The sequence below is a fragment of the Hyaena hyaena genome, unplaced genomic scaffold (genome assembly GCF_003009895.1).
Source record: "Hyaena hyaena isolate Hyena2069 unplaced genomic scaffold, ASM300989v1 scaffold_188, whole genome shotgun sequence".
NCBI lineage: Eukaryota > Metazoa > Chordata > Mammalia > Carnivora > Hyaenidae > Hyaena > Hyaena hyaena.
In genome coordinates, this window is record NW_024080819.1 from 1,366,577 (window position 1) to 1,379,592 (window position 13,016).

General features: G+C 38.5%; 1 protein-coding gene across 4 annotated transcripts in view; it reads right to left on the reverse strand.

The window, feature by feature from the left end:
* Positions 1-13,016, reverse strand: part of XRCC4 (X-ray repair cross complementing 4) — a 258,352-nt gene that overhangs the window by 15,858 nt on the left and 229,478 nt on the right. For 2 of the 4 annotated variants that reach the window (XM_039241054.1, XM_039241049.1), the window contains one exon: positions 807-4,193. The exons of the other annotated variants lie outside the window; for them this stretch is intronic. The gene's annotated coding sequence lies outside the window, so the exon portion shown is untranslated. Of the gene's footprint in view, positions 1-806; positions 4,194-13,016 lie in introns of those variants that run through there. 4 annotated transcript variants of the gene reach the window in all.

The window sequence follows — 13,016 nt, forward strand, 5'->3', positions numbered from 1 at the left end:
TGTGGTTTTGAATTTCATTTTCCGGATGATTAGTGACGTTGACCACCTTTTCATATACTTGTTGAGCATTTGCATGTCTTCCTTGAAAAAAATGTCTATTCAGGTCCTTTTCCATTTTAAAATTGAGTTATTTGTTGTTTCTGCTATTGAGTTGTATAAATTTCTTATATATTTTGGATATTAATTCCTTATTACATATGTGATTTACAAATATTTTCTCCCATTTCATAGGATGCCTTTATTTGATTTTGTTGATGGTTTCCTTTGCTATGCAGGAACTTACAAATTTTACTGTAGTACCATTTATTTTTGCTTTTGTTGCCTGTTTGGTGTCACTTCCAAAAAATCATTTCCAAGGCCAGTGTCAAGGAGCTGACCCCTTACGTTTTCTTCTAGGAGTTTTAAGGTGTTAGGGCTTCCATTTAAGTCTTTAATTCAATTTGAGTTGATTTTTATGTATGGTGTAAGACAAAGGATCCTATTCCATTCTTTTGCATGTGGCAATCCAGTTTTTGTAAGACCATTTATTGAAGAGACTACTATCCTTTCCCTATGCAGTACTCTTGGTGTCTTTGTCAAAAATTAGTTCAATGCAGCATTTTTATTCATAGCAGCCAAGATATGGAAATGGGTTGAATGAATAACAAAATGGGGCATGTATATATACATATGTTTATATATACTATGGACTATTATTCAGCCTTTAAAAAGAAGGAAATCCTGCCATATGCAATAATACGTATGAAACTGGAGGACATTATGTTAAGTAAAATAAGCCAGACACAGACAGATCAATATCATATGACTTCAATTAAATGTTCAATCTTAAAAAAAAAAAAAAAGTCATACTTAAAGTAACATAGGGTGGGATAATGGTTATCAGAGGCAGAGGGATGGAGGAAAAGGGGAGATATTGATCAAAGGTTACAAACTTTCAATTACAAGATGAATAGGTTCTAGAGATCTAACGTACAGCATGGGGACTATAATTATCAGTAATGTTTTGTAAACCTGAAATTTGCTGAGAGAGTAGATCTTCAATGTCCTCACCCCCCCCCACTCACAATTGTAACTATGAGAGGTAATAAATGAGTTCATTACTTTGACTGTGGTAATCATTTCACAGTATATACATAAACATAAAAACACTGTATTGTCAAAAACCACATTATGCTGTACACCTTAAATATATACAAATTTGGTCAAAAATAAAACTCAGAAAAAATAGTAAAGTTAATATGATCTCATTTCAAGCCTTAACATTGTTGGGACTTGGACATATGATATGTACATAGAAATGTAAACTTGAACACTATAAATGCTAAGAGAGTCTGATATAATTTAGGCCAACCTTTCATGTCAGATTCAGTAAAGGGTTTGTTCCAGTAACATGTCAGTGAGCCCAACTGACAAAATTTCCCACGCCTTATTGCTCTTGTAGTTACCATGATAAAAATTTAAACCATTAACTCAGAAAAATCTATTAAGGATCTACTGTGCATACGGCATCACTCTAGGCAAAGGAGATTACAGGGGAGTACAAAATAAACTAAGTCCCTCTTCTAATGGTGTTTGTAGTCTGCCCAGAGGAGACAGACAACAAACAAATGAACACATTATATAATAAGCGAGGTCTGAAAAGTGATGTGGAAAATAATGACAGCAAGAGAAACAGTGGTGTGGCAGGTAGAACTAGAAAGGTGCTATTTTACATAGGATGCTCAGGAAAGGCTCCCTCAATAACGTGGAATCTGAGTAGAAACATGAAGAAAGTAAGGAGGTGACTCTAGCTAATCTGAAGGGAAGAGCATTACAGCCAGAGGAACAGCATGTTCAAGGCACAATGATGACCTGACTGTGGCTGGAATAGAGATAGAGCAAGTAAGTGAAGGGTCGGAGGAAAAGCCAAAGAAATAGAGCTGGGGGAAGATCACTGGCACCTTATAACTGGAACATATAGATTAAAGATTATAGATTAAAATTGGAGATTGGAGAGAAATAAATGATTCAAGGATGTCTCTAAAAGATTTTGTCTGCGCAACTGGTTGAATAGAGTTGTTACTTATGAAATGGAAAAGGCTGCTAAAGAAGTATGTTTGAGGAGAAAATAAAGAATTTGATGTTAGAGTTACCATGTCATTTGTACATCCAAGAAGAGAGGCCAGGAGGCAGTTGCTATTTTTCACCATGTAAAGTTACTTAAAGCCATGGACTAAATGAGACCATTTAGCCAATAATGTAAAGAAAAGAGGTCTGAGTACTGATCCCTCTATAGAGACTGAGAAAATAGGAGTAAGCAAAAAAGGCATAAAGAAGGAATAGCCAGTGGAATAGGAAGAAAACCAAGAGAGAACAATGAATCAGAGACCAAGTGTGACTTAAGTTATCAGTGTTTCAGTGTGACTAAGATGAGGCTAGAAATGACCAATGACTTTAGCAACATGAAGATCCTTTCTGACCTTGAAAAGAACTCTTTGGTGGAGTGGTAGACATGATGGTTATTGGAGTGGGTTTCAAGAAAGAATGGGAAATGTTCCTATAGCACAGTTTAGTTAAGTCTGTGATTTGAAGATTTAGAGACATTCTAAATCTATAATGGCTCATTCGTAATGTAGAATAATCATCTATGTATTAGTAAGTTAACTCATGGTGATAATTAGTGAGCCTATTAAAAATAAATAATCACAGATGCCACAGTTAGTTCCCTCTCAGTCACGGGGTGAAGACATAGAGCAAATGGCAGTAGAGGGCATAAGCTGAGGAATGGCCTGTCTATGGGGTTTCATTCAGGTACATTTTGGAGCTCCTTCTAAAAAAGTGGAAAGTTGTTTTATAGTTCTGAGAATGGAGGGAAGACACAAAGTAAATCTGCTGATACATTCTCCAGCAATGAAGCCATCAGAAAGCCCATCTCAATGACTATTTTTCTTAAATTGCAGTTATAAGAAATTCATTTACTTAGCTTTACTCTATGTAGATTTTTGTTCTTACCTTGGCACTTTGGGCTAAAATTTCTGAATGCAATTGGTAGTGAGTTTGTTCTTGATGGGCACATTTCTCTAGTTTGTGAATTATGGGCCAAGAATGGAGTGGTAGCTCTGAAAATAAAAGCCAGGCACAAAGAGGTTTGTTGTTAACCTTCACACAGGGCCTTATAACAGCTTAAGTATCTCACCCTTCTGGGACTAAAGGCATCATGCTTTCCCATGACCTGAAATGGAAAATCATTCCACTGTTTCTGGGACGGCATAGAACACACACCATGTGAAGCAGTCATAAAATATTTTACTTGTTTTATCTTACTTTTTCCTCTTACTAGTTTCCTTTATTTTGGCAGGAGGTGGGATGTGATGACCTAAATTAGGCTTTTCCACATCTAATTTCCAGATTCTGGGACCTAAGTTTTATGTTCCTCTTTAAAAACATATGAACTTCCAGAAGTTACCCAGAAAGGGTCCCACTGAAGGCAAATGTCCTATCAGTTTTAGCCTGGTCTGAAACAAATTTATTGGAATGGGATTTCCATTACCTCTTGAGCAGATTGGTCACATGAAGCGAATTTACAGTACAGTAAGTGGTATTTCCTGAGGTGATGGATCTCCCATCTAATAGCCTCTGAGTGTAAGTCTGATGAACCATAATGCTTTTTGCATATAAGCCTGTAAATGCCCACTGCAGATTTTCCCACATAAGCATCCTCTGAATATAAGGTTCGAAAAGTCTACAGCAGGCAATTCAAACAAAACTGTGTTCACTTCTCATTTTCCCAAGCTTACACCCCTGGGTTTTTGTTAACATTTAAAAAAGATATTTAAAACTGCACTTCAGCCACCTTGTAAAATGAAAGACTACATTGTACAGGCACCAAAGGTACACGTCAGTGCTTTTATCAAATTCAGGGTCCTGCTCCGCTGTGCTAATTGGAACCATGTGTTGAAAATGCAAGACACGATTTTTTCGGCTGTTCTTTAATTAAATGGAATAAAATAAGGACTGAATCTCACTTCGCTTCATAAAGAGAGGCTGCTGGATCGTGCTATGAGGCAGGACTGACGGAGGATCCTGGGTGGAGATGCTGACACCAACGTGAGGGCTCCAGGGACACTGGTGATTACTTTATAGTGAGGATATTCTCAGTGATTCTATGATACGATTTAGTCACGTTCACAGGACGCCTGGTTGCAAATGCTTCTCTGATAAGGAGAGGAAGGGAAGTGGTAGAAAACCGAGTTATTTTCAAGTGCACTGGACGATTGACTCATGAAGATTTTTAAAAAGTATTTTTATAAAGTTTGGTCACTGCAAAAATCATCAGTGAGGTGGAAAAAGTGCCTCCTCATGCACTTGCCCACTGAAATCTGTGGAGACATAGTGGCCAACATGTGTGTGCCTACTAGAAAGATCGTGGAAAATACAGCCTCAAGTTTTCTGTTAAAACTTGAAAACAAAATGTAATTTGATTTTTTAAGAAGTGTTATTTCTTTTACTTTATTTTGAGGAAAAGGATACTCTATACCTTTTAATTGTCCTGGGATCAAAATCCCAGGGAAGAAAAGGTTAGTTCACAATGTCTCCTTTCAGGATTTAAGCCCCTCTTTCACGATGCTTTATGTTATTTAACATCCATTGAAAGGCACCAGTATACTGAACTCTACTCCCTCCTTCCTGCACAAGTTCTGGATCCAGAATGGGTACCTTTACATAAAGTGTTGAAGCTTTAGGAAAGAAATGTGGATATTGCTTCCAACAGCACAGTCACACCTCTGGCCTCCAGAAAGAGGTGTCAGGAGTGAATTAATGAGGATAGCAACAGCAATTCCTCTAAAGGTATATATAAGAAGCATTCTGCAGGACATGGGAATGTCAAAGCAGGGCTGGGAATGTTCAAGAAAGAGAGCCAATTCCACAAGACATTAAAAAACCCTGAGGTCACTCCTAAAGGAAATGATGAAACCACTCCTGCTCGTATCAAAGCCCAAGGCCTGGGCACTAAAAAGGGGTCTCTCTGCTGTGGGCCAGTTGTGTCACTCTACCATCAGGAGTCTCTCAACTTCCAAAGACTGTTGGCAAGGTTTAATCGGTGGATACTGCTTGGTCTGAAGCAGAGTTTGACAATTTTCCAGACAAGCTGGGAACAGCATCAGAGAGTTACACAACCTGCAAAGAAGTGGGAGACGTCTGGGTGCGAGTGGTTGTGCCCTTACTTGGCCTTCAGATTGCCCTTTCAAAACCACAAATTGAATCAGGTCACTCCCTTTCTTCTCTTAAGATCCTTCTATAGTTGTTCATTCACAGCAAAATCAGTGGGGAGTCTACAATGCCTTCTCAGCCTCACACTGCATCTTTTTCCTTTCCTTCACTCCAGCCACGGAACACTGAAGATGCCACACTCGCCCATTTCTCTGTGCTTCACATATGGCTGAGTGTATGTAGCTCAGCCACCTGGAAAATCCTCAGTCATCCCAGAAGTTCAGCTCAAACTTCATCCATCTCCTCTCTGGAGTTTCCCTTGGCCATAACCTCTTCTTCCTATACTCTTCCAATAAAGTCAGAGCAGGCTGATTCTCTTTCATGCCTTCTGAGCTTCCTGGGCTCCTCTCTTTGAGCACTTATCACACATTTTGATTGACTGTGTACAGGTCTGCCTCCTTCCTTAGTCTAGACTTCCAGGCACCATGAGATGAGATGGTGTTACTCATCTTTCTATCTCCAGTGCCTGGCAGAGTGCTTGGCACAAAGTGTTCATCAAACATGCAATGACTGAATAAACACATACACATTTGGATTTGTATTTTTCTAATCATAGTTGAGAAGTTTGTGTAAGCTCAAGGGCACAGGACAGAGTCCTGTGTCCTTGCACACAGCCCAAACTTCAAATTCTTGAGATGAATGATTACTGACACAAAGAACAGTAACAGTGAAAACACACACTGTGTTACTATCACTGAAAAAACTTTCACATTTGTTGAATGTAGGCCATTATGAAAGTTACTGCTATCATATATGACAGGTTAGGACTATAATGGAAAAATCAAACAAAGATAAAAATGCTCTTCAGGAATGACAGTGTTTTATATAGAATTCCTCAAGAAAATACTAGGGTTTGTTTTATTACATAGTTTCTTTTCTCTCCTACCTTCCTCAAATGTCATAATTTTGCAGAACATAAAATTCTTGTTAAGCAAGCATAGCTTTTGGATGACACAGTATTAAGTCTGAAAATCTGTCTCCGAGTCAGAAGTAACCACACTTTGAGATTTCAAATCATATAAAAGATAACCAGTTGTAGCTAAGACAGAGTTGCAATTTCATCATTTGAGGGAAACTACAAATAAATGAATGGATGGGTGAATACATAAACATACTTAAAGCTCTGGGATGGATTCTTCTTTTCCCTAAGTAGCATCCGGACTATCTTCCAATGTTTGGACACACTTACAATGCTTTCTTCTGGAGTCTGTCATTTTTTATACTTTGGTGGCAAATCTGCCAAAGTGCTCTGATGGTCACATCATTTCTCTAGGTAAGTCAATAACTTCAATTATATCTTGCTTTGGTTAGAAGTCATGCCATCTTTTTAACATGACATTGCATAAATGATGGCGATACCTACCACTATTTATAAAGCATTATTTTAACATTTAACACTAGGGAAAATGTTACATGAAAATACATTGCATGACTACTTGGTAAACAAATGGGATGATCAGAAAACAGAGATATAGAAACAGTTCTTTCTGAGAAAATAACAGCAATTGGGGGAAAGCTGAGAGTGGAGGAAAGAGGGAAAAGAGAGGAAAGGGATGGGCAACAGAGCAGGACGTTGGACTCTTAAGGTGACAGACAAGTTGACAGTGGAAAGTTCATGTACTAGGGAAGCCAGAAGGCTTTGAAGAATAGAGTTATGGTGAAAATCAGATATAAATCGCTCATTTTCTTTGAGGTAAACTACCTCTCTCTGACCCTAACCTTCCATAAATTCTGCTCCACACAGACATTTCTTAGTGCTTTTGTCATGGAAGTCAAGAGGAAAGGAGGGGAATTTCATGGCTGAATTAGCATGAGGCAGAGAAAGAAGACAATCAGTTTTATTATAAAACATAAGTGAGACTCAGAGCCCAGTGGAGGCAGGAATTCAGAGCAGAAATGGGAATGAAAATAAGCTGCACAGGAATTCACAAAAATCTTGGGAAAAGCATGAGACTTTAGAAAGGACCAAGAATAGGCACCTTGAACTAATAATAAAATTCAGAGACAGGCTTGCTCTAGCTTTACAGAACTGTGTGCTGATCCATTATATGCTGATTTGATAGTGCAGTAGTGACACTTGTGATGAGGGCTTTGATACATGCTCCATTTACTGTGTAGCAGACACTGTGTTCAGTGCTTCATCTGCATTATCTTATTTAATTCACATTGTATGGATGAGAAACTCAAGTTCAGAGAAAATAAGTATTTTGCCTAGAGTCAGACAGTTAACAGTTGGCAGTGTAGAAACCTGGCTTACTCTTATTCCCAAATCCACACTTGTAATTCCTACTTATTCTATTACCAAATTCCAGCCAGAAGACACCAGATTTTTGTGCCATGTATGTACTGACAACACAAGTTGTCACTATATGATATTCTATATGAGTAACTATACTAGTTGGGTATTTTCAAAATACCATTAGATAACAAACTAGACCAAATCTTAGTGGCTGTGAGTAGTAAGCAAGTGTTCTCATGCTCATGGTCAGCATGGCTGACTACAGTCCAGTCTATCTAGACTGGGCTCAGATGGATGGCTTTTCTAAAGGTTTCAGGTAGTGACTTAACCCTAGAATGAGTTCAGCTCTGCTCATGATCTCATCATGGGCCCAGGAAGCAGGGTCAGCAGCTACCTGGGGCATGTTCCTCTCACAGCAGAGGTTAGAAGTTCCCAGAAGAAAAAGCAGAAACATGTAATGCTTCTTAACTTCTAGGTGCAAAAAATAGAATATTTTTATTTCATCCACACTTTAGTGTCCAAAGCAAGTCAATGGAGTGGTGATATTGAAGAGTACATATTTACTGATGATAATGTAATCTTCCATAGTAATATAATTACTTGTCTGTAAACTTAGTTCCTGGGAGAGAGAGACTATATTATATCTCTTAAATGAGTAAAGCAAAATTGTTTCCAGTATTACTCAACAGGGGCTCTAGAAAATTTCAGATAAACTCCCTAAATGTTTGCAAAGCACAATGACAAAGCGTACTTCTCCCAACATCACTATCAGCATCTCGTCCTAATAGGGATCTAGAAGTTTCACAAACTTTTCTTTCTTTCTTCCTATTTTTTTTTTGTAAAGTTTAATTATGTATTTTGAGAGAGATATAGAACATGGAGGGTAGGGGCAGAAAAAGAGGGAGAGAGAATTCCAAGCAGGCCCACGCTGTCAGCACAGGGCCCTATGACAGGCTTGAGCTCAGGAACTGTGAGATCATGACCTGAGCCAAGATCAAGAGTAGGACACTTAACTGACTGAGCCACTCAGGTGCCCCTCTAACCAAGTTTTCAACCAGATCATAAATGAGAGAGCAAGCGAGAGAGAGAGAGATAGGGAACACCCTGTCATTATATAAAAATGCTACAATTTGATAGCAGTCTTTTCACTATTAGGCAAAATCAAGAAAAAATATATTGTTTTGTATTCTTTAAACGATTAGCATACATATTAATCTACCAATGGTGGCAACTTTGTGATACCTTACACTTAAAATTCATTCCCAAGTAAAACTTATAGTACTATCCTAGGTTACCAAAGATCATAGACATTTCATACTACCTAAGTCCTTCAATGATTTAAAGGCATATCTAATGTAGGTAAGGCCTTAGCTATATATAATGGCATTTTAATGAATTTTAAAGTTTTATTATAGAGGCGCCTGAGTGGCTCAGTCGGTTGAGTATCCGACTTCGGCTCAGGTCATGATCTCACAGTTGGTGGGCTCGAGTCCCGTGTCGGGCTCTGTGCTGACAGCTAGCTCAGAGCCTGAAGCCTGCTTCGGATTCTGTATCTCTCTCTCTCTCTGACCCTCTCCTGCTCACGCTGTCTCTCTCTCTCTCTCTCTTTCAGAAAAAAAAAAGTTTTATCATAAAAAATTTGTAAATTTTAATTATAAAAGTGGTTTTACTTTCCCCCTTATTCAAGTTTGCCTATACCAATCTAGATGAAAGCTTTCTTGAAATGTTCTTTTAATGGTAGTGTTAACTAGTGACAACTTGTTAATTGAAGATAATAAAAATTAATTAACATGTCCAATGAAGAATACATTTGATTTCCTTATTAGTTGGGTACGTTCTGGTTTTCTTTATGGAACCATTTCACTGGTAAGTCGTTAGAAAAGGGAGCAGTGATTTTTAGAGATATGTCTGCACTGAAACTGGCCCTGAACTACAGAAGGACCTGAAGCTACTCCAGGCCCTGTCTACTCTCCCAATCAGTTTCTAGGGTCATGGGGCACCTCTGTTCCCTTGTGCTCTGGGGTTTTCTCTTTCTTACAGTCAGTCTCTGTGCCAACTTACACATCAGCTTTTTTGGTGACCTTAAGTTCAGCCATGCCATGGGAGTCACATTTGTTTCCATGGTTTAATCAGCTTTGGCTACGGTTGGGAGGTGGGGCCAGGACATGTGCATAAAACACAGGTTCTATGTTGGACACCCCTTGTACACCACTTCAAATCTTCTGGGCCCCACATCAATAGCTGCCATTTTTTTGGCGATCAGTTCCAGGCAGGCTTTGCTCTACTTAAGGCAGGTAGAATTGGTACCTGTGCTCCTCTTATATCCTGTCCAGGGCTTTTCTGAGACTGCAACTTTGGTCACTTGGAGGAACTGAGGTGGCCTGCCTATTGAACAGGGGGCAAAGTGAAGTATGTAGGCTTCCAGGTCACAATTGACCAATGGGAAGCAGCAATCCATGGACAGATGCTTCTCCCTTTTGCCCTCGGATGTATTGTCCTGAGATAATGTTTAGAAAGTACCTCAGAAGATCCTGGTGGGGTGGAGCATATCATCCAGAAGGCAGGCTGCCTTGATAAGGCATCTTTGCACTGGTTTTTCCTCCTTTCTTTTTAAGTGCTTCCAGTCTATCATTCCTGCTCCCTGAGATCATATTCCCAAATAAATTGCCAGTATACAAGCCCTTGTCTCAGGCTCAGCATTTAGAGGAATGCAGAGTAAAAAAGATTACTAGAAGGGTCTTGTATGAGCAGGTTCCATAAAAATTATCTAATCCATTTACATATAGTTGACTGGCTGTGTTATTTCTAAGATTGTAATTAAGCTGGAGACTGTCTTTAAACCAAAAGTAAATAATTCAGGTCTAGCCTATATACGATTTACTAGAACAGTAGCCACCAAAATTGCTCCTGCCCTTGATAAGAACATCCACTGTCAAGATAGGTGTAGGCTCCAATTGCTCTCTCCTTGCCTGAAGAATCAAGAGCCTTTAGGGACAAAGCGACCCTCACTCAGAAAATACAGTTCTCTGTGAGATTTTGAGATGAGAATTTGGGATGAAGGACCTCCAAAAGAGGGAATAAAAATCAACATATGAAGAACAAAATTCATATTGAAGAGGAAAATCAGGAAATAGTAATGACAGTTGGTGAATGACATGACATGGCTAACTGAAAGGAAGAAAGTGAGTAAAGTACACTGGCGAGTGTTTTTGGTTGAGTAGAACAGAGCAGTGGGAATTTGGACAGGAGGTGGATGGTCAGTTATGAAGCAACCATGAAATTCTTGTCATGCATTTCTCAAAGTATTCTTTCCCAGTTATTAATATATGGAGAAAATCACTGCAGCCTTGTTCACAGAACACTTGCAAATGAAATGTGCCCTCCTAAAGAACATTCACCGGAAGTTTTCAAAACAGTTTTAATTCAGTCAATATGTAGAAATGGATAAATAGTGACTATCATTCTCCTTTACCAAATGTGTTACCTACTTATTTTTTGTTTTAATTTACTGATGTACAGGTAAATTCATGAGGTCTTTCATGAATTTCGAGGTCAGCTATTTAATTTCATTTTATTAAAAATGGATTCTATAAATAATATTAAGTGCAAGAATGACAGACACAAAGGGATGAGGGTTGGCTGCTTCTGGGCAGTCACTGGGTCCCCTTTCTCATTCCCAGATGTCCAAGAAGGGCCCCATGACCTGAAGATTTCTGGTAGTATATATCTTCCTGTGGAAGTGACAGTCTGAACTGTGGAGCTCAATTATTGTCATATCTTTATTACAAAACTTAGCTCATCTTCTAAATCCACCTGGCCGACATTCCTCCTGGGAAGCCTTCTAACTTGCCTCCTTCATTCTGATGATTCACAATTACAAACTTGAACAGAATCCAGAGCCTCTACCCTCAGGATGTTCTGTACTCCCCTGACCTGGCACACAGGTTCATCCTCAGCACGCTTTCCTCAACCTACCGATTTCTCTTATCCTCCCAACTGGATTTTGTTTTTAATCTTCTGTTGATCCTCAGCCATAAACTTTTTGTTCTTCTCTTTATGACACTTATGCTACCACTCCTTGATATTAGAGTTTATCATATACTGGTTTTGGGCCCCAATTCAACTCCCTTCCATACTCTTCACTCTTTGAGAGTACTCACTTACTAGAATATAAGCTCCACAGCAAGAGAGCACACGTCTTATTCATTGCTGCTACTAGTGCCCAAAACGGAGACTGACACAAATGCTTAACAGATATTTGGTGAATGGACGGATTTATCCATAAATTCTCCACATGGCCCAGTTCTGGTTTTTGTGCATAACTGATCCTTTATAAACATTTATTGAATCAAATTTACCTAATAAAGAGCTGCCTGGCTCCAAAACACAGGGTCTAGTATTTTATAAATTTGAGTTATACACCATTAATAAAAACTTGTCCAAAGTAGTTTCCTGACCTTTTAAAACTACATAATAAAGACATCTCTTCCTGAGGTGGGACTTTTTCTTCCATGAACTTCCCTAATGAGGCCTAAGTCATACCATCTGAGCCCAGGGCAACAAGAATTATAAATTTTAAGCTGAAAAAAACATCAAATGTGAGCACCTTGTTTTACAAGAAAGGTCAAAAGAGTAAAAAACACAACAAAATTCATACTGCATTATAACTTAACTCTTGTGCTTTTAACTTCAGTGTTTTGCAGTAACAATTTGTTTTTGAGTAAAGATAATAGAAAAGTGTGAGGAAAAATCATGGCATAGAATGACCAGATCTGTACATCTTAACGCTGAATTTACAGATAATCTCTTTACATGGAACACAAAATGTAAAACGATCCCTTTAATTTCTCCATGCTAGATATAAAAGAAGGAACCTTAACTATGGGCTACTTATGCTGTATTCTGACCAGCTGAATCAATCTGACATAAAAGAGTGGTTGAAAAGATACAATGACCTGGAAAAATATAGTCAAAATTTTGTAAATATCATGAGCTTTATAGATTCTGTTGTTACGATTCCTTAGCAAACACTTTCTGTACATTATCTCTCTCACCACTAGTGGGTTAATAGCCAAAATTTTGTTTTTCTTCGTTCTTTCACTTCAAAAATAATTTTATATGTATTTATACACACACACACACACACACACACACACACACACAGTTGTATACTCATTTTCATTATTCAGAAGAGGTAACATTATTTTGAGATTTTAATACTTTATGTACATAATCTCCTTGAAAAGGCAAATCTTAGATTATCTAAGATTCAATATTAGGCAAGGCAAATCTTAGATTGTCTAAGATTCAATATTACAGTGAAGTTTCTACATAACTGAGTAGAATTTTAGGCTTTATAATTGTATGTTTATTGTATGTATGTGTGTATTTATTTACTGAATTTTTGAGACCGAGAGAGCACGAGTGGGGGAGAGGAGGTGTGGGGGAGATAGCGAGGGAGAGGGAGAGGGGGAGGGAAGACCGGAAAGGGAAAGAGAGAGAGAGAGAGAGGGAGGGAGGGGGGAGA